General features: G+C 38.5%; 1 non-coding gene across 1 annotated transcript; it reads right to left on the reverse strand.

The window, feature by feature from the left end:
* Positions 1-6,802: 6,802 nt before the first annotated feature.
* LOC130977212 (small nucleolar RNA R71) lies at positions 6,803-6,910 on the reverse strand. The gene has a single exon (XR_009084914.1). It is a non-coding gene; the product is annotated as a small nucleolar RNA R71 (small nucleolar RNA).
* Between the last annotated feature and the right edge of the window lie 15,009 nt (positions 6,911-21,919).

The raw sequence follows: 21,919 nt of genomic DNA on the forward strand, positions 1-21,919 counted from the left end.
GTTTTCAGAATGGACCATATTAGATATATTCTATTATGGTATATAAAAAAATTTCGAAAATGTCATTGGATCATTCTGCAGGTGGATCTATTCACCTAAAGAAAATGCCTGAAGAGGCTCAAGAACTCATTGACATGGTTGCAAACAACCAATTCATGTACACTTCTGAGAGGAATTCCGTGAATAATGGGATACCTCAGAAGAAAGGATTTCTTGAAATTGATGCTCTGAATGCCATATTGGCTCAGAACAAAGTGTTGACTCAACAGGTCAACATGATCTCTCAAAATCTGAATGGATGGCAACATGCATCCAATAGTACTAGAGAGGCAGCTTCTGAAGAAGCTTATGATCCTGAGAACCCTGCCATGGCAGAGGTTAATTACATGGGTGAACCTTATGGAAACACCTATAACTCATCATGGAGAAATCATCCAAATTTCTCATGGAAGGATCAACAAAAGCCTCAACAAGGCTTTAAAAATGGTGGACGCAATAGGCTGAGCAATAGCAAGCCATATCCATCATCCTCTCAGCAACAGACAGAGAATTCTGAACAAAACACTTCTAATTTAGCCAATATAGTCTCTGATCTGTCAAAGGCCACTTTCAGTTTCATGAGTGAAACAAGATCCTCCATCAGAAATCTGGAGGCACAAGTGGGCCAGCTGAGTAAGAAAGTCATTGAAACTCCTCCCAGTATTCTCCCAAGCAATACAGAAGAGAATCCAAAAGGAGAGTGCAAGGCCATTGATATAATCAATATGGCCGAATGCACAAGGGAGGGGGAGGACGAAAATCCTAGTGAGGAAGACCTCCTGGGACGTCCCTCAAGCAAGAAGGAGTTTCCTATTAAGGATCCAAAGGAATCTGAGGCTCATATAGAGACCATAGAGATTCCATTAAATCTCCTTCTGCCATTCATGAGCTCTGAAGACTATTCTTCCTCTGAAGAGGATGAAGATGTAACTGGAGAGCAAGTTGCTCAATATTTAGGAGCTATCATGAAGCTGAATGCCAAATTGTTTGGTAATGAGACTTGGGAAAGTGAACCTCCCTTGCTCATTAGTGAACTGGATACCTGGATTCAGCAAATTCTACCTCAAAAGAAACAAGATCCTGGCAAGTTCTTAATACCTTGTACCATAGGCACCATGACCTTTGAAAAAGCTCTGTGTGATCTGGGGTCAGGGATAAATCTTATGCCACTCTCTGTAATGGAGAAGCTAGGGATCATTGAGGTACAACCTGCCTTATTCTCATTACAATTGGCTGACAAGTCATTGAGACAAGCTTATGGAATAGTAGAGGACGTGTTAGTAAAGGTTGAAGGCCTTTACATCCCTGCTGATTTCATAATCTTAGACACTAGGAAGGAAGAGGATGATTGCATCATCCTTGGAAGACCTTTCCTAGCCACAGCAGGAGCTGTGATAGATGTCAACAGAGGTGAATTAGTCCTTCAATTGAATGGGGACTACCTTGTGTTTAAGGCACATGGCCATCCCTCTGTGACAAAAGAGAGTAAGCATGAAGAGCTTCTCTCAGTTCAGAGTCAAGAAGAGCCCACATAGTCAAACTCTAAGTTAGGTGTTGTGAGGCCACAACCAAACTCTAAGTTTGGTGTTAAGACCCCATATCCAAACTCTAAGTTTGGTGTTGGGACTATACAACATTGACCTGATCACCTTGTGGCTCCATGAGAGCCACTGTCAAGCTATTGACATTAAAGAAGCGCTTGTTGGGAGGCAACCCAATTTTATTTATCTAATTTTTATTTTATTCTATATTATTGTTATTTTGTGTTTTATTAGGTACATGATCATGAGGAGTCACGAAAAAATCAAAAAATTAAAAACAGAGTCAAAAACAGCAGAGAAAAATTCGCACCCTGGAGGAAGCACAGGCTGGCGTTCAACGCCAGTAAGATGCATCTGGCCGGCGTTCAATGCCAGAACAGAGCATCATTCTGGCGCTGAACGCCAGAAACAAGCAACATTCTGGCGCTGAACGCCAGGAATGTGCCTAGAGAAGAAAAGCTGGAGAGGACGCCAGTAACAAGCATGAAACTGGCGTTCAACGCCAGAAAAATGCTTTACATGGGCGTTGAACGCCCAGAATGTGCACCACACGGCGTTTAAACGCCAGAGTGGTGTGCAAAGGCAATTTACATGCCTATTTGGTGCAGGGATGGAATTCCTTGATACCTCAGGATCTGTGGACCCCACAGGATCACCTCAGGATCTGTGGACCCCATAGGATCCCCACCTACCATATTCCCACCTTACCTCCTAATCCTAGTTTTTGTGATTACTCTTCCCCATGTCACACTTCCCAACACTCTTCACCAATCACCTCAATTCCTCTTCCCAATTACCCCCCTCACCACTCACATCCATCCACTCTTCCCCATAAACCCCACCTACCTTCAAAATTCAAAAACATTTTCCCACCCAATCCCACCCTAAATGGCCGAAACTTCACTCTCCCCTCTCCCTATATATACCCTTCCATTCTACTTCATTTTCACACAACACAACCCCCTCCTCCATACCTTGACCGAACCTATACTTCCCCTTCTCCTCCATATTCTCTTCTTCTTCTTCTTCTCTTCTTTCTTCTATTGCTCGAGGGCGAGCAATATTTTAAGTTTAGTGTGGTAAAAGCATAAGCTTTTTTGTTTTTCCATTACCATCAATGGCACCTAAGGCCGGAGTATCCTCTAGAAAATGAAAAGGGAAGACAAAAGCTTCCACCTCCGAGTCATAGGAGATGGAAAGATTCATCTCCAAGAGCCATCAAGACCACTTCTATGATGTTGTGGCAAAGAAGAAGGTGATCCCTGAGGTCCCTTTCAAGCTCAAGAAAAATGAGTATCCGGAAATCCGACATGAAATCCGAAGAAGAGGTTGGGAAGTCCTAACCAACCCCATGCAACAAGTCGAAATCTTAATGGTTCAAGAGTTCTATGCCAATGCATGGATCACTAGAAACCATGATCAAAGTATGAACCCGAGTCCAAAGAATTATCTCACAATGGTTCGGGGGAAATACTTAGATTTTAGTCCGGAAAATGTGAGGTTGGCATTCCACTTGCCCATGATGCAAGGAGATGAACGCCCCTACACTAGAAGGGTCAACTTTAATCAAAGGTTGGACCAAGTCCTAATGGACATATATATGGAAGGAGCCCAATGGAAGAGAGACTCCAAAGGCAAACAGTCCAACTAAGAAGACTGGATCTCAGCCTATAGCTAGAGGATGGTTGGTTCATTCAACGCTCCATCATTCTACTAGCAACCGATCTGAAGTTACTGTGGATCGGGCCATCATGATTCATAACATCATGATTGGAGAGGAAGTAGAAGTTCATGAGGTCATCTCCAATGAAATCTACAAAATAGCCGACAAGCCCTCACCCATGGCACGGCTAGCTTTTCCTCACCCTATTTGCCATCTATGTTACTCAGCTGGAGTTATCATAGAAGGAGACATCTCCATTGAAGAGGATAAGCCCATCACCAAGAAGAGGATGAAGCAGCAAGAGAGACCCTTCACGGTTCTCAGAGATGCATGAGGAAGCTCATCATCAAGAAATCCCTGAGATGCCTCAAGGGATGCACTTTCCTCCCAACAACTATTGGGAACAACTCAACACTTCCTTAGAAGATTTAAGCCACAATGTGGAACAATTAAGGGTGGAACATCATGAGCACTCCATCATTCTCCAAGAAATAAGAGAAGACCAAAGAGCAATGAGGGAGGAGCAACAAAGGCAAGGAAGGGACATAGAAGAGCTTAAGGACATTGCTGGTCCTTCAAGAAGAAGACGCCACTAAAGGTGGATTCATTCATTGTTCTTATTTCTTTCTGCTTTTCGGTTTTTTATGTTGAGTTTATCTATGTTTTTTGTCTCTACTTCATGATCATTAGTATGTAGTAACTATGTCTTAAAACTATGAATAAAATCCATTAATCCTTCACCTCTCTTAAAAGAAAAAAGTTTTAATTCAAAAGAACAAGAAGTACATGAATTTCAAATTTATCCTTGAATTTAGTTTAATTATATTGATGTGGTGACAATACTTTTTGTTTTCTGAATGAATGCTTGAACAGTGCATAATTTTGATCTTGTTGTTTATGAATGTTAAAACTGTTGGCTCTTGAAAGAATGATGAACAAAGAGAAATGTTATTGATGATTTGAAAAATCATGAAATTGATTCTTGAAGCAAGAAAAAGCAGTGCAAAAGAAGAAGCTTGTAAAAAAAAATATGGCAAAAAAATAGAAAGAAAAAGAAAAAGCAAGCAGAAAAAGCCAATAGCCCTTAAAACCAAAAGGCAAGGGTAAAAAGGATCCAAGGCTTTGAGCATCAATGGATAGGAGGGCCCAAGGAAATAAAATCCAGGCCTAAGCGGCTAAATCAAGCTGTCCCTAACCATGTGCTTGTGTCATGAAGGTCCAAGTGAAAAGCTTGAGACTGAGTGGTTAAAGTCGTGATCCAAAGCAAAAGAGTGTGCTTAAGAGCTCTGGACACCTCTAATTGGGGACTTTAGCAAAGCTAAGTCACAATCTGAAAAGGTTCACCCAGTTATGTGTCTGTGGCATTTATGTATCCGGTGGTAATACTGGAAAACAAAGTGCTTAGGGCCACAGCCAAGACTCATAAGTAGCTGTGTTCAAGAATCAACATGCTTAACTAGGAAAGTCAATAACACTATCCAAAATTCTAAGTTCCTAAAGAAGCCAATCATTCAGAACTTCAAAGGAAAAAGTGAGATGCCAAAACTGTTCAGAAGCAAAAAGCTACAAGTCCCGCTCATCTAATTATAATTAATATCATTGATATTCTGGAATTTATAGTATATTCTCTTCTTTTATCCTATTTGATTTTCAGTTGCTTGGGGACAAGCAACAATTTAAGTTTGGTGTTGTGATGAGCGGATAATTTATACGCTTTTTGGCATTGTTTTTAGGTAGTTTTTAGTAAGTTTAAGCTACTTTTAGGGATGTTTTCATTAGTTTTTATGTTAAATTCACATTTCTAGACTTTACTATGAGTTCGTGTGTTTTTCTGTGATTTCAGGTAAATTCTGGCTGAAATTGAGGGACTTGAGCAAAACTCTGAAAAAGGCTGACAAAAGGACTGCTGATGCTGTTGGAATCTGACCTCCCTGCACTCGAAATGGATTTTCTGGAGCTACAGAAATCCAAATAGAGCGATCTCAACGGCGTTGGAAAGTATACATCCAGAGCTTTCCAGCAAAATATAATAGTCCATACTTTATTCGGAAATTGACGATGTAACTTGGCGTTGAACGCCAAGTACATGCTGCTGTCTGGAGTTAAACGCCAGAAAAACGTCATGATCCGGAGTTGAACGCCCAAAACACGTCATAACTTGGAGTTCAACTCCAAGAAAAGCCTCAGCTCGTGGATAGATCAAGCTCAGCCCAAACATACACCAAGTGGGCCCCGAAAGTGGATTTATGCATCAATTACTTACTCATGTAAACCCTAGGAGCTAGATTATTATAAATAGAACTTTCTACTATCATAATCTCATCCTGGATTGTATTTTGAATCCTGTGATCACGTTTAGGGGGCTGGCCATTCGGCCATGCCTGAACCTTTCACTTATGTATTTTCAATGGTGGAGTTTCTGCACACCATAGATTAAGGGTGTGGAGCTCTGCTGTACCTCAAGTTTCAATACAATTACTATTACTTTCTATTCAATTCTCTTTTATTCTTATTCCAAGATATACATTGCACAACAGTTTGATGAATGTGATGATCCGTGACACTCATCATCATTCTCACCTATGAACGCGCGTGATTGACAACCACTTCCGTTCTACTCTAGGCCGGGCGCATATCTCTTAGATTCTCCAACAGAATCTTCGTGGTATAAGCTTGATAGATGGCAGCATTCATGGGGATCCAGAAAGTCTAACCTTGTCTGTGGTATTCCGAGTAGGATCCTGGGAATCCGGAAAGTCTAACCTTGTCTGTGGTATTCCGAGTAGGATTCCGGTATTGAATGACTGTGACGAGCTTCAAACTCCTGAAGGCTGGGCGTTAGTGACAGACGCAAAAGGATCAATGGATTCTATTCCAGCCTGATTGAGAACCGACAGATGATTAGCCGTGCTGTGACAGAGCATTTGGACCATTTTCACTGAGAAGATGGGATGTAGCTATCAACAAGGGTGATGCCTCCAGACGATTAGCCGTGCAGTGACAGCGCATAGGACCATTTTCCCGAGAGGATTAAAAGTAGCCATTGATGATGATGATGCCCTACATACAGCTTGCCATGGAAAGGAGTAAGAAGGATTGGATGAAAGCAATGAGAAAGTAGAGATTCAAGAGGAGCATAGCATCTCCACACGCCTATCTGAAATTCCCACTATTGATTTACATAAGTATTTCTATCCCTCTTTATTTTCTATTTATTATTAATTTTCGAAAACCCATAAACCAATTTAATCTGCCTAACTGAGATTTACAAGGTGACCATAGCTTGCTTCATACCAACAATCTCTGTGGGATCGACCCTTACTCACGTAAGGTATTACTTGGATGACCCAGTACACTTGCTGGTTAAGTTGAACGGAGTTGTGTCCACACATAGTTGAAAAGCAATGAATTTTACAAAATATAATAACAAAGGAATCACAATTTCGTCCACCATAGAGCTAGGATATAGTTGGACTCACAACCTAAAGAGAGCCTGAAATCGTGGGAAAAGTTGGTCAATGCTTTCTTGGCCAAATTATTTCCACCTCAAAAGATGAGCAAGCTTAGAGTGGAAGTCCAAATCTTCAGACAGAAGGAAGGTGAATCCCTCTATGAAGCTTGGGAAAGATACAAGCAGTTGATCAGAAGGTGTCCTTCTAACATGCTTTCAAAATGGAGCATCTTATGTATACTCTATGATGGTTTGTCTGAATTGTCCAAGATGTCATTGGACTACTCTGCTGGTGGATCCCTTTATCTGTAGAAAACGCCTGCAGAAGCCCATGAACTCATTGAAATGGTTGTAAATAACCAATTCATGTATACTTTTGAAAGGAATCCTGTGAATAATGGGGTGACTCAGAAGAAAGGAGTTCTTGAGATTGATACCCTGAATGCCATCTTATGTATACTCTATGATGGTTTGTCTGAATTGTCCAAGATGTCATTGGACCACTCTGTTGGTGGATCCCTTCATCTGTAGAAAACGCCTGCAGAAGCCCATGAACTCATTGAAATGGTTGTAAATAACCAATTCATGTATACTTCTGAAAGGAATCCTGTGAATAATGGGGTGACTCAGAAGAAAGGAGTTCTTGAGATTGATACTCTGAATGCCATATTGGCTCAGAACAAAATATTGAAACAGCAAGTCAATATGATTTCTCAGAATCTCACTGGATTGCAAGCTGCATCCGGCAGTGCTAAAGACGCCTCCTCTGAAGGAGAAGCTTATGACCCTGAGATTCCTACAATGGAAGAGGTTAATTACATGGGAGAATCCTATGAAAACACCTATATTCTTTCAAGGAGGAATCACCCAAATTTCTCATGGAAGGATCAACAGAAGCCTCAACAAGGCTTCAATAACAATAATGGTGGGAGAAACAGGTTTGGCAATAGCAAACCTTTTCCATCATCTTCTCAGCAACAGACAGAGAACTCTGAGCAGAGCTTCTCTGGCTTAGCAAACATAGTCTCTGATCTATCTAAGGCCACTCTTAGTTTCATGAATGAAACGAGGTCCTCCAAAAGAAATTTGGAGGGACAAGTGGGTCAACTGAGTAAAAGAGTTACTGAAACTCCTCCTAGTACTCTACCAAGCAATACAGAAGAAAATCCAAAAAGAGAGTGCAAGGCCATTAATACAACCAAAATGGCCGAACCTATAGAGGAGGGAAAGGCAGTAATTCCCAGTAAGGAAGACCTCATGGGACGTCCACTGGACAACAAGAAGTCCCCTATTGAGGAACCACATGAATCTGAGGCTCATCTAGAGACCATAGAGATTCTACTGAACTTACTATTACCATTCATGAGCTCTGATGAATATTCTTCCTCTGAAGAGGACAAAAATGTTACTGAAGAGCAATTTGCTCAATATCTAGGAGCAAGGATGAGCGGATATTTTATACGCTTTTTGGGGGTATTTTCATATAGTTTTTAGTAGGATCTAGCTACTTTTTAGTATATTTTTATTACTTTTTATGCAAAAATCACATTTCTAGACTTTGCTATGAGTTTGTGTGTTTTTCTGTGATTTCGGGTATTTCCTGGCTAAAATTGAGGGACCTTAGCAAAAATCTGATTCAGAGGCTGAAAAAGGACTGCAAATGCTGTTGGATTCTGACCTCTCTGCACTCGAAATGGAATTTTTGGAACTACAGAAGTCCAAATGACGCGCTCTCAATTGCGTTGGAAAGTAGACATCCAGGGCTTTCCAGAAATATATAATAGTTCATAGTTTTCCCGAGTTTAGATGACGCAAACTGGCGTTCAACGCCAGCTTTCTGCCCTATTCTGGCGTTAAACGCCAGAAACAAGTTACAAGCTAGAGTCAAACGCCAGAAATAGGTTACAACTTGGTGTTTAACTCCAGGAATAGCCTATGCACGTGAAAGCTTCAATGCTCAGCCCCAGCACACACCAAGTGGGCCCCGGAAGTGGATTTCTGCACTATCTATCTTAGTTTACTCATTTTCTGTAAACCTAGGTTACTAGTTGAGTATAAAAACTACTTTTAGAGATTTATTTTGTACCCCATGACATTTTACATCTGAATTTGTATTTCCAATGGCATGAGTCTCTAAACTCCATGGTTGGGGGTGAGGAGCTCTACTGTTTTCTATTCAATCACGCTTGATTCTATTCTAAGATATTCACTCGCACTTAAACATGATGAATATGATGATCCGTGATACTCATCACCATTCTCAACCTATGAACGCGTGCCTGACAACCACTTCCGTTCTACCTTAGATTGAGTGTTTATCTCTTGGGTTCCTGGTTCACGAGTTTGACTGCCTCTCCTGATAACAGAGCGTTCAATCCGTGAATCCAGAGTCCTCGTGGTATAAGCTAGAATCAATTGGCAGTCTTCTTGAGATCCGAAAAGTCTAAACCTTGTCTGTGGTATTCCGAGTACGATCTGGGATGGGATGACTATGAAGAGCTTCAAACTCACGAACGTTGGGCATAGTGACAGATGCAAAAGGATCACTGGATCCTATTCCAACACAAGTGAGAACCGACAGAAGATTAGCCATGTACATGGACCATTTTCACTGAGAGGATGGTGCACGAAATTGTGATACACAATGGCGCCAACAACTTGGTACGCACAATTGTAATCTCACTTCTTTTTCACAACTTCGCACAACTAACCAGCAAGTGCACTGGGTCATCCAAGTAATAAACCTTACGTGAGTAAGGGTCGATCCCACGGAGATTGTCGGCTTGAAGCAAGCTATGGTCACCTTGTAAATCTCAGTCAGGCGGATTAAAATGGTTATGGAGTTTTGATAATAAAAATATAAATTAAACGTAAAATAAAGATAGAGATACTTATGTAAATCATTGGTGGGAATTTTAGATAAGTGTATGAAGATGCTTTATCCCTTTTGAATCTCTGCTTTCCTACTGCCTTCATCCAATCCTTCACACTCCTTTCTATGGCAAGCTGTATGTTGGGTGTCACCGTTGTTAATGGCTACTTCCTATCCTCTTAGTGAAAATGGTCCTCTACGATTTCTGTACGGCTAATCAACTGTCGGATTGCTCGTCTCGGATGAAAAATACCATGCAAAGATATCGTATGGCTAATCAGCTGTTGGTTCTCGATCGTGTAGGAATAGGATTTACTATCCTTTTGCATCTGTCACCACGCCCTACAGTCGCGAGTTTGAAGCTCGTCACAGTCATCCCATCCCAGATCCTACTCGGAATACCACAGACAAGGTTTAGACTTTTCGGATCTCAAGAATGTTGCCAGTTGATTCTAGCTTATACCACGGAGGTTCTAATCTCAGCTTCAGATGCCCCATTGTCAGAGGTGAGTCGATGTGAATCGTTGATTAGAAACCCAAGAGATATACATTCAAGCTTATCTTCATATAGAACGGAAGTGGTTGTCAATCACGCGTTCATAAGTGAGAATGGTGATGAGTATCACATAATCATCACATTCATCATGTTCTTATGTGTGAATGAATATCTTAGAATAAGAATAAGCATGAATTGAATAGAAGAACAATAGTACTTTGCATTAATACTCGAGGAACAGCAGGGCTCCACACCTTAATCTATGGTGTGTAGAAACTCCACCATTGAAAATACATAAGAACAAGGTCTACGCATGGCTGAATGGCCAGCCTCCCCAAATGGCATATGAATTCAAAAATAGGGAAAAAAGACCCCTAGTACAATAGTAAAAAGTTCTATTCATACTAAACTAGTTACTAGGGTTTACAAAAATAAGTAAATGATACAGAAATCCACTTCCGGGCCCACTTGGTGTGTGTTTGGGGTGAGCATTGAAGCTTTCACGTATAGAGGTCTTCCTTGGAGTTAAACACCAGTTTGTAACTTCTTTCTGGCGTTTAACTCTGCTTTGCAACTTGTTTTTGGCGTTTAACGCCAGAATAGGGTAGAAAGATGGCGTTAAACGCCAGTTTGTGTCGTCTAAATTCGTGCAAAGCATAGACTATTATATATTGCTAGAAAACCCTGGATGTCTACTTTCTAACGCAATTCAGAGCGTGCCATTTAAATTTCTGTAGCTCCAAATATTCTATTTCGAGTGCAGGGAGGTCAGAATCCAACAACATCAGCAGTCCTTCTTCAGCCTCTGAATCAGATTTTTGCTTAGGTCCCTCAATTTCAGCCAAAAAATACCTGAAATCACAGAAAAACACACAAACTCATAGTAAAGTCCAGAAATGTGAATTTTGCTTAAAAACTAATAAAAATATACTAAAAAGTGAATAAAACATACTAAAAACTATATAAAAACAATGCCAAAAAGCGTATAAATTATCCGCTCATCACAACACCAAACTTAAATTGTTGCTTGTCCCCAGGCAACTGAAAACAAAATAGGATAAAAAGAAGAGAATATACAATGAATCTCACAATATCAATGAAACTTAGTCCTAATTAGATGAGCGGAGCTAGTAGCTTTTTGCTTCTGAACAGTTTTGGCATCTCACTTTAACCTTTGAAATTCAGAATGATTGGCATCTATAGGAACTCAGAATTTTAGATAGTGTTATTGATTCTCCTAGTACAGTATGTTGATTCTTGAACACAGCTACTTTATAAGTCTTGGTCGTGGCCCTAAGCACTTTGTTTTCCAGTATTACCACCGGATACATAAATGCCACAGACACATAACTGGGTGAACCTTTTCATATTGTGACTCAGTTTTGCTAAAGTCCCCACTTAGAGGTGTCCAGAGTTCTTAAGCACACTCTTTTGCTTTGGATCACGACTTTAACCACTCAATCTCAAGCTTTTCACTTGGACCTTCATGCCACAAGCACATGGTTAGGGACAGCTTGATTTAGCCGCTTAGGCCTGAATTTTATTTCCTTGGGCCCTCCTATCCATTAATGCTCAAAGCCTTGGATCCTTTTTACCCTTGCCTTTTGGTTTTAAGGGCTATTGGCTTTTTTTGCTTGCTTTTTCTTTTTCTTTCTTTTTCTTTTAATTTTTGCCACTTTTTTTTTCCCGCAAGCTTTCTTATTCACTACTTTTTCTTGCTTGAAGAATCAATTTCATAATTTTTCATATTATCAATAACATTTCTCTTTGTTCATCATTCTTTCAAGAGCCAACAATTTTAACATTCATAAACTTTACTATAAAAAATATGCACTGTTCAAGCATTCATTCAGAAAACAAAAAGTATTGCCACCACATCAAAATAATTAAACTAATTTGAAGATAAAATTTAAAATCCAAGTACTTCTTGTTCTTTTGTAATTAAGCACATTTTTCATTTAAGAGAGGTGAAGGATTCATGGAGTTATTCATAGCTTTAAGACATAGACACTAGACACTAATGATCATGTAATAAAGACACAAAACATAGCCAAACATAAAGCTCAAAACCAAAAATAGAAAAATAAATAGACAAGGAGATTAAGGAATGAGTCCACCTTAGTGAGGGTGGCATCTTCCTCTTGAAGATCCTATGGAGTGCTTGAACTCCTCAATGTCTCTTCCTTGCCTTTGTAGCTCCATCCCTAGTGCTTTTGGTGCTCCTATCCATAGTTGCTCCCAATAGTTGTGTGGAGGAAAATGTATCCCTTGAGGCATCTTAGAGATTTCTTGATGAGGGAATTCCTCGTGCTCTTGTTGAGGTCCATGAGTGGGCTCTCTTGTTTGCTCCATCCTTTTTCTTAGTGATGGGCTTTTGAGATGAATTTTTCCATCTCCCATGACTTGGAGGTGGAAGCTTTTGCCTTCCCTTTCCTCTTTCTAGAGGTTTCTCCGGCCTTAGGTGCCATAAATGGTTATGGAAAAACAAAAGCAATGCTTTTACCATACCAAACTTAAAAGATTTGCTCGTCCTCGAGCAAAAGAAGAAAGAAGGGCAAAGAAGAAGAAGAGATGGAGGGGATGGAGGGGATTAAGTGGTTCGGCCAAGTAGGGGAAAAGTGTATAAGATGTGTGAAAACGAAGGAGTGAATAGGTGTATTTATAGGGGAAGAGAGGGAGAGTGGTCGAATGGACTTGGGTTGGTTTGGGAGGGAAAAGTGTATGAATTTGAAAGTGAGGTAGGTGGGGTTTTTGGGTAAGAGAGGTAGAGGTGATTGGTGAAGAGAATATAGGGAAGAGAATAGGATTTGATAGGTGAGTGGTATTTTAAGTAGAGTGTTATAGAGATGTGTGAGGGGGAGAGAGAGAGATGGGGTAGGTGGGGATCCTGTGGTGTCCACAGATCCTGAGGGGTCAAGGATTTCTCATCCCTGCTCCTTTTAGGCGTGCAAAACGCCCTTGTTGTGCAATCCTGGCATTTAATGCTAGACTGCTGCTTGTTTCCAGCGTAAACGCCAGCTTTTATTCCTTTCCTGGCGTTAAATGCCAGGCTGAAACTTGTTTCTGGCGTTTAACACCAGATTGTAGCTTATTTCTGGCGTTTAACGCCAGTCTGGTGCTTGTATCTGGCGTTTAACGCCAAGAATGGTGCCAGACTGGGTGTTAAACGCCCATTCTGCTACCCTTACTGGCGTTTAAAAGCGAGTAAGTTGCTCCTCCTAGGTGTCCTATTTTTGATTTTTTCTTTGATTTTTTTAGTTGTTTTTGTGACTCTACATGATCATCAACCTAAAAAAAGAAAATAACATAGATAAATAAAATTGGGTTGCCTCCCAATAAGCGCTTCTTTAATGTCAATAGCTTGACAGTGAGCTCTCATGGAGCTTCACAGATGTTCAGAGCATTGTTGGGGCCTCCCAACACCAAACTTAGAGTTTGACTGTGGGGGCTTTGTTTGACTCTGCAATGAGAGAAGCTTTTCTTGCTTCCTCTCCATGGTTACAAAGGGAGATCCTTAAGTTTTAAACACAAGGTAGTCCTCATTCAATTGAAGGATCAACTCTCCTCTGTCCACATCAATCGCAACTTTTGCTGTGGCTAGGAAGAGTCTTCCAAGGATGATGGATTCATCCTCATCCTTCCCAGTGTCTAGGATTATAAAATCAGCAGGGATGTAGAGGCCTTTGACCTTTACTAGCACGTTCTCTACCTGTCCATAAGCCTTTTTCATGGATTTGTCTGCCATCTCTAATGAGAATTTGGCAGCCTATACCTCAAAGATTCCTAGTTTCTTTGTTACAGAGAGTGGCATTAAGTTTATGCATGACCCCAGGTCACACAGAGCTTTCTCAAAGGTCATGGTGCTTATGGTACAGGGAATTAGGAATATACCAGGATCCTATTTCTTTTGAGGTAATATCTGCCTAACCAAGTCATTCCGTTCATTGGTGAGCAAGGGGGTTCATTCACCCAAGTCTCATTACCAAATAACTTGGCATTCAACTTCATGATTACTCTAAGGTACTTAGAAACTTGCTCTTCAGTAATATCTTCATCCTCATCAGAGGAGGAATAGTCATCAGAGCTCATGAATGACAGAAGTAGGTTCAATGGAATCTCTTATGGTCTCTAGATGAGCCTCAGATTTCTTAGGTTCCTCAATTGGGAACTCTTTTTTGTCCATAGGATGTCCCATGAGATCTTCCACACTAGGATTCACGTCCTCATCCTCCTTTCTAGGTTCGGCCACACCAAGTAAGGTTATGGCCTTGCACTCTCTTTTTGGATTCTCTTTTGTATTGCTTGGGAGAGTACTAGGAGGAGTTTTAGTGATTCTTTTACTCAGCTGGCCTACGTGTGCCTCCAGATTTCTAATAGAGGACCTTGTTTCATTCATGAAACTTAGAGTGGCCTTAGATAGATCAGAGACTATATTTGCTAAGCTAGATGGATTCTGCTCAGAATTCTCTGTCTATTGCTAAGATGATGATGGAAAAAGGCTTGCTATTGCTAAACCTGTTTCTTCCACCATTATTAAAGCCTTGTTGAGGCTTTTGTTGATCCTTCCATGAGAAATTTGGATGATTTCTCCATGAGGGATTATAGGTGTTTCCATAGACTTCACCCATGTAATTCACATATGCCATTGCAGGGTTCTCAGGATTATAAGCTTTTTCTTCAGAAGATGCTTCTTTAGTATTGTTGGATGCATTTTGCAATCCACTCAGACTCTGAGAAATCATATTGACTTGCTAAGTAAACATTTTGTTCTGAGCCAATATGGCATTCAGAGCATCAATTTCAAGAACTCGCTTCCTCTGAGGCGTCCCATTACTCACAGGATTCCTTTCAGAAGTGTACATGAACTGGTTATTTGCAACCATTTCAATGAGTTCCTGAGCTTCTGCAGGTGTTTTCTTCAGGTGAATAGATCCACCTGCAGAATGGTCCAATGACATCTTAGACAATTCAGACAGACCATCATAGAATATATCCAGGATGGTCCATTCTAAAAGCATGTCAGAAGGACACTTTTTGGTCAGTTGCTTGTATCTTTTCCAAGCTTCCTAGATGGATTCACCTTCTTTTTGTCTGAAGGTTTGAACATTCACTCTAAGCTTGCTCAGCTTTTAAGAAGGAAAGAACTTGGCTAAGAAAGCCGTGACCAGCTTATCCCAAGAGTTCATGCTATCTTTAGGTTGAGAGTCCAACCATATTCTAGCTCTGTCTCTTACAGCAAAAGGGAAAAGCATAAGCCTGTAGACCTCGGGATTAACTCCATTGGTCTTAACAGTATCACAGATCTGCAAGAATTCAATTTGGAACTGAAAAGGATCTTCTGATGGAAGTCCATGAAACTTGCAATTCTGTTGCATCAGAGAAACTAATTGAGGCTTTAGCTCAAAATTGTTTGCTCCAATGGCAGGGATTGAGATGCTTCTTCCACGTAAGGTGGAATTTAGTGCAGTAAAGTCACCAAGCATCTTCCTTGCATTGTTGTTGGGTTTGGCCATGTCTCCTTCTTTTTGAGATTCTCTGTAAGATTTTCTCTAGATTGTTGTATTTTAGCTTCTCTTAGCTTCTTCTTCAGAGTCCTTTCAGGTTCCGGATCAGCTTCAACAAGAATGTTCTTATCCTTGCTCCTACTCATATGAAAAAGAAGAAAATAGAAAAGAAGAGGAATCATCTATGTCACAGTATAGAGATTCCTTGGTGTGATTAGAAGAAGAAAAAAATAGAAGAAGGAGAAAATTTGAACACAGAGAGAGAAGAGAAGAGGGTTCGAATTATGAGTGGAAGAGAAGTGTTAGTAAATAAATAAATAAATAGAAGGAGATGAGAGAGAGGAGTTTTCGAAAATTAATTTTAAGAGAAGGAAATTATTTTTGTTTTTATTTTAATTTTAAGTTAGAATTCGAAAATTAAGGGAAGAAATAAAATTAAAATTTAAATTTAAAATAATTAGTTAATTAAAAAGAATTTTGAAAAAGGGTGAGAAATTTTCGACAATTAGAGAGAGAAAAGTAGTTAGGTGGTTTTAAAAAAGATAAGAAATAGTAAAACAAATAAAAAATCAATTAGTTAGTTGAAAAAGATTTGAAAATCAATTTTGAAAAGATAAGAAGTTAGAAAAGATTTTGAAATCAATTTTTGAAAAAGATATGATTTGAAAAAGATATGATTGATAAAGATTTGGAAAGGAAATTAAAAAGATTTGATTTTTAAAATTAAAATTGATTACTTGACTAACAAGAAACTAAAAGATATGATTCTAGAATTTAAATATTGAACCTTTCTTAACAAAAAAGTAACAAACTTTAAATTTTTGAATCAATCACATTAATTGTTAGAAAAGTTTTCGAAATCTATGAGATAAAATTAAGAAAAAGATTTTGAAAATCAATTTTTAAAATTTTCGAAAATAAATAAAAAAATGAAAAAGATTTGATTTTTGAAAAAGATTTTGAAAAGATAGGATTTTTGAAATTGAAATCTTGGCTTGACTAACAAGAAACAACTTATTTTAAAATTTTTTTGACTAAGTCAACCCAAAGATTTTGAAAATTATGAGTAAAATAAGGAAAAGATATTTTTTATTTTTTTTAAATTTTTAATGAGGAGAGAGAAAAACACAAATATGACCCAAAACATGAAAATTTTGGATAAAAACAAATGATGCATGCATGAACACTATGAATGTCAAGATGAACATCAAGAACACTTTAAAGATCATGCTGAACATTAAGAACTTATTTTTGAAAAATTTTCAAGAAAAGAGAAACATGCAAGACACCAAACTTAGAAACTTTTAATGTTTAGACTCTAAGAATTTAAAAATGCATATGAAAAACAAGAAAAGACACAAAACAAGAAAAATTAAAGATCAAACAAGAAGACTTATCAAGAACAACTTGAAGATCATGAAGAATGCAATGCATGAATTTTCGAAAATTTTTGAGAAAAATAAAAATATGCAATTGACACCAAACTTAAAAATTGACACTAGACTCAAACAAGAAACACAAAATAATTTTTTTGATTTTACGATTTTATTATTTTTTTGGATTTCTCGAAAATTATTTTGGAAAAACGAAAAAGAAGAAAAATTTTTTGAAGGGTTTTTGAAAACCTTTTTTGAAAATAAAATAAAGGTTAAAACAAAAAGAAATTTACCTAATCTGAGCAACAAGATGAACCACCAGTTGTCCAAACTCAAACAATCCCCGGTAACGGCGCCAAAAACTAGGTGCACGAAATTGTGATACACAATGGCGCCAACAACTTGGTACGCACAATTGTAATCTCACTTCTTTTTCACAACTTCGCACAACTAAGCAGCAAGTGCACTGGGTCGCCCAAGTAATAAACCTTACTTGAGTAAGGGTCAATCCCACGGAGATTGTCAGCTTGAAGCAAGCTGTGGTCACCTTGTAAATCTCAGTCAGGCAGATTAAAATGGTTATGGAGTTTTGATAATTAAAATATAAATTAATCGTAAAATAAAGATAGAGATACTTATGTAAATCATTGGTGGGAATTTCAGATAAGTGTATGAAGATGCTTTATCCCTTTTGAATCTCTGCTTTCCTACTGCCTTCATCCAATCCTTCACACTCCTTTCTATGGCAAGCTGTATGTTGGGTGTCACCATTGTCAATGGCTACTTCCCGTCATCTCAGTGAAAATGGTCCTCTACAATTTCTGTACGGCTAATCAACTGTCGGATTGCTCGTCTCGGATGAAAAATACCATGCACAGATATCGTATGGCTAATCAGCTGTTGGTTCTCGATCGTGTAGGAATAGGATTTACTATCCTTTTGCGTCTGTCACCACGCCCTACAGTCGCGAGTTTGAAACTCGTCACAGTCATCCCATCCCAGATCCTACTCGGAATACCACAGGCAAGGTTTAGACTTTCCGGATCTCAAGAATGCTACCAATTGATTCTAGCTTATACCACGGAGGTTCTAATCTCAGCTTCAGATACCCCATTGTCAAAGGGGAGTCAATGTGAATCGTTGATTAGAAACCCAAGAGATATACATTCAAGCTTATCTTCATGTAGAACGGAAGTGGTTGTCAATCACGCGTTCATAAGTGAGAATGGTGATGAGTGTCACATAATCATCACATTCATCATGTTCTTGTATGTGAATGAATATCTTAGAATAAAAATAAGCATGAATTGAATAGAAGAACAATAGTACTTTGCATTAATACTCGAGGAACAGCAGAGCTCCACACCTTAATCTATGGTGTGTAGTAACTCCACCGTTGAAAATACATAAGAACAAGGTCTAGGCATGGCTGAATGGCAGCATCCTCAAATGGCATATGAATTCGAAAATAGGGAAAAAAAACCCCTAGTACAATAGTAAAAAGTTCTATTTATACTAAACTAGTTACTAGGGTTTACAGAAATAAGTAAATGATGCAAAAATCCACTTCCGAGCCCACTTGGTGAGTGCTTGGGCTGAGCATTGAAGCTTTCACGTGTAGAGGTCTTCCTTGGAGTTAAATGCCAGTTTGTAACTTGTTTCTGGCGTTTAACTCTGCTTTGCAACTTGTTTCTGGAGTTTAATGCCAGAATAGGGCAGAAAGCTGGCGTTAAACGCCAGTTTGCATCGTCTAAAATCAGGCAAAGTATGGACTATTATATATTTCTGGAAAGCCCTGGATGTCTACTTTTGAATACAATTAAGAGTGCGCCATTTGGACTTCTGTAGCACCAAAAATTCCATTTCAAGTGTAGGGAGGTCTGAATCCAACAACATCAGCAGTCCTTCTTCAGCCTCTGAATCAGATTTTTGCTCAGGTCCCTCACTTTCAGCCAAAAAATACCTTAAATCACAGAAAAATACACAAACTCATAGTAAAGTTCAGAAATGTGAATTTTGCTTAAAAACTAATAAAAATATACTAAAAAGTGAATAAAACATACTAAAAATTATATAAAAACAATGCCAAAAAGCGTATAAATTATCCGCTCATCAAAGGACGGATGGTAGCCATTGACAACGGTGATCCACCAACATACAGCTTGCCATGGAAGAATCCTTGCGTGCATGAAGAAGAAGACGGTAGGAAAGCAGAGATTCAGAAAATAAAGCATCTCCAAAACTCCAACTCATTCTCCATTACTGCATAACAAGTAATTATTTCATGTTCTTTTATTTTTCGCAATTAAAACTAAGAACCCTTATTGATATCTTGACTAAGAACAATAAGATAACCATAGCTTGCTTCAAGCCGGAAATCTCTGTGGGATCGACCCTTACTCACGTAAGGTATTACTTGGACGACCCAGTGCACTTGCTGGTTAGTTGTACGAGTTGTGAAAAGTGTGATTTACAATTTCGTGCACCAAGTTTTTGGCGCCGTTGCCAGGGATTGTTCGATTTTGAACAATTGACGTTTTATTTTGTTACTTAGATTAGGAAAAAATCTTCTTTTTGGTTTAGCGTCTTTTACTTTCTTTTCAAAAAAAAATTCTTTTAAAAATATTATTTTTCTTTATTAATTGTTAGTTTTTCATTAAGTCTAGTTGCATGTTTTAAGTTGGTGTCCTTTGTATTTTTGTCATCTAAAAAATTTTTTACATAATAATTAAAACCTTTTTAAAAAAATAGTTTTTCTCTGTTCAATCCTTGCATTTGTTGAATGTGTCTATGTTCTTGGGAATAGTTGCTCCTTTGAGTCTTTCTTTCTAAAATCTTTTCAAAAATAATTTTTCTTTGATTAAATCTTGTGTCAAATTTTAAGTTTGGTGTTCTCTTGTTAATTTTTCTTTAGTTTTCGAAAATTTTATTTTAGTTTTCTAAAAATTTTTAGTTTGGTGTTCTTTCTTTTTGTTCTTGTTGTTCTTGTGAGTCTTCAAATTGTTCTTGAGTCTTCTTTGTGTTTTGATCTTAAAATTTTTAAGTATGGTGTGCCTTGGTGTTTTTCCTCCAAAATTTTCGAAAACAATAAGCATTGGATCTAAAAATTTTAAGTCTTGTGTCTTTTGTGTGTTTTCCTTTTTTATAATAAAATTCAAAAATAAAAAATATCTTTTCCTTTAATTGCTCATAATTTTTGAATTCATTAGGTTGATTTGGTCAAAATTTTTAAAAATCATATCTTTTTCAAAAACTCCTAACCATTTTGTCTCTCCTAATTCTTTTTCAAAAATCCTCATAAAATATTTTCAAATTTTTTATTTTAATTTATTATTTTAATATCCATTTTCTTATTCTTATTATTTCGAAAAAAATCAATAAATAAATATAATAAAATAAATAAAATAAATTCACATCATTTTCCTTTCTCCATCATGGACCTAAGTGGAAATGAACAGTCCAGAAGGACCCTGGGGTCGTATGCTAACCCCACTACTACTTCATATGGGAGTAGTATCTGTATACCCTCCATCGGAGTCAGTAGTTTTGAGTTGAATCCTCAGCTCATTATCATGGTGCAGTTCTTACTGAGTTTTGCCAGCATTCCGGTCTTCCACAGGAAGAACCTACTAAGTTTCTGGCACAATTCTTACAAATTGCTGACACAGTACATGATAAGGAAGTAGATTAGGATGTCTACAGATTATTACTATTTCCATTTGCTGTAAAAGACCAAGCTAAGAGGTGGTTAAATAACCAACCTAAAGCTAGCATAAGAACATGGAAACAGTTGTCAGACAAATTCCTGAATTAATATTTCCCTTCTAAGAGGATGACACAGCTAAGGCTGGACATCCAAGGCTTTAAACAAGAGGATAATGAATCCCTTTACAATGCCTGGGAGAGGTACAGAGAGATGCTAAGGAAATACCCCTCTGAAATCTTTTTAGAATGGGTGCAGTTAGACATCTTCTACTACGGACTTATAGCAAAAGCTCAGATATCTCTAGACCACTCAGCTGGTGGATCTATATACATGAGAAAAACAATTGAAGAGGCTCAAGAGCTCATTGATACAGTTGCTAGAAATCAGCATCTGTACTTAAATAGTGAGTCCTCCATAAAAGAAGAGGCTAAGGCAGTATCCACTGAACTTAGCCTCCAGAATAAGTTACTGAAATCAATCAGCAATTATGTTATCTGACAGAATAGTCGGCAGAATTTAAAGAGATGTTACAAGACACTAAGGATGCTAACAGGAACATGGAAGCACAACTTGACCAGACAAGACAGCAGTTATCAAAACAGATAACAGAAGAGTGCCAAGCAGTTCAATTAAGGAGTGAAAAAATATTGAATACCTCAACTCAAAGCAGCAGAAAGCCAAGAAAAGAACAAATAATAGAGGATGAGCAGACTGCTACCCAAAATTCCTCTGAGGACAGTAAGAGCCCAGAGAGCAAACACCAGAAAAGGGTGAAAACTGGCGTTAAACGCCCAGTGGATGCCCAGTTCTAGTGTTCAAACGTTAGAAAAGGGAGAAAAATTGGCATTAAACGCCCAACCCATGTTCAGTTCTGGTGTTCAAACGCAGAAAAAGGAAGGAAATCTGGCGTTAAACGCCAATCCAGCACCCAATCCTGGCGTTCAAATGCCTACGAGGGGTCAGACACTTGCAAATGCTGATAATAACTCCCCCAAGAAGGCTTCTCAACCTATCTCTATAGGAAATAAACCTGCAGCAACCAAGGTTGAAGAATACGAAGCCAAAATACCTTATCCTCAGAAACTTTGCCAAGCAGAACAGGATAAACAATTTGCCCGCTTTGTAGACTATCTCAGGACTCTTGAAATCAAGATTTCGTTTGCAGAGGCATTTGAGCAAATACCCTTTTTTGCTAAGTTCATGAAAGAAATCTTAAGTCATAAGAAGGATTGGAGAGAAACTGAAAAATTTGTTCTCACTGAAGAATGCAG

Source organism: Arachis stenosperma, chromosome 4, assembly GCF_014773155.1.
Source record: "Arachis stenosperma cultivar V10309 chromosome 4, arast.V10309.gnm1.PFL2, whole genome shotgun sequence".
In the NCBI taxonomy this organism is placed as follows: domain Eukaryota; kingdom Viridiplantae; phylum Streptophyta; class Magnoliopsida; order Fabales; family Fabaceae; genus Arachis; species Arachis stenosperma.